A 1,121-nucleotide genomic window follows, 5' to 3' on the forward strand; every position below is an offset into this window, starting at 1 on the left:
GAGACCACCTGTCTTGAGAGACCATAATGTTTTGGCAGAAGTGGTGGTCTTTCAAGACATGTTCTTCTGTAACCATATAAGGTGTGATGATGTTATTTTTCTGAAAAGTTTGAATGCTGGACAAAATAAATGAGATTGCAACTGCATTCACTAGGGTTCACAAATTAGCATGCAGCATTATGCCAATGAGACCTTTGATTTTAAGCATTGGTCATAATTTAGAGGAGTTGTGGCCCCTTTTGCCTGTTTGTATGATATTCATTTCTGCTGCATATTTTAATAGATTATGGGACCAATGTTAGTACGCAGCTTTTTATTGGTGAAATCTTGAGTTAATTTTCCAGCATTCAACTGCATCATTTAGATGGGTTATGTCCTCTTATTGTCCATCATCATACATTCTGGTTTGAGCAGGATTGCTGGACATCAATTAAACTTAAAAGTTCCATTTCCAGGATTGTAAATCCTGGTATAGAGTTATGACCCGCACTTACTGTCCCAACATGTTTCTGCAGCAGAATATCATTGAATATTGGAGGTTAATTCAGTTTGAACTGCAGCTTTGTGCTGATGAGATCTTGGACCAGTTTAATTTTCAGTGTCTTCCCATGAAAGTAACTGTAAGAATACAGTATCGTTGATCGATTAAAATGTTCCCACGATGTTTACAGATATGGATCATGCACCCTTACCAAAAATAGTTTGATTCCAAGTTAATTTATTGGCAGCCTTATACCATTGAGCTCTTGCATGAATTTAAAATTTAGGGGTAGCATTATGGTCCATTGTTTCTGGATATACCGTTATGGTTTGAGGAAGATTAGTTCTTGATTATGTACTGTGAGCATGCTTGGAGAATAGTCTGCACTTGGGGTTGGAAAGAAACATTTAGATTAGAATAGGTCAGGCATGTCAAAGTTCAAAGTCATTTTGATACTTCCAAGGGGAAGGTTCATACATAACAACTACAACAAAGCACCACATAATGACAAACAACTTTAAGGATGACATCTGGATAAGTTTAATAGGCAGTATATGATCACACAAAAATTGAAATATGTATGGGGCAGTATTTGACGACACACACATTCTAAAATTGAAACTTGTAGAATATGACCACA

Source organism: Sinohyriopsis cumingii, chromosome 5, assembly GCF_028554795.1.
Source record: "Sinohyriopsis cumingii isolate HCF-2022 chromosome 5, ASM2855479v2, whole genome shotgun sequence".
Taxonomy (NCBI): Eukaryota; Metazoa; Mollusca; class Bivalvia; order Unionida; family Unionidae; genus Sinohyriopsis; species Sinohyriopsis cumingii.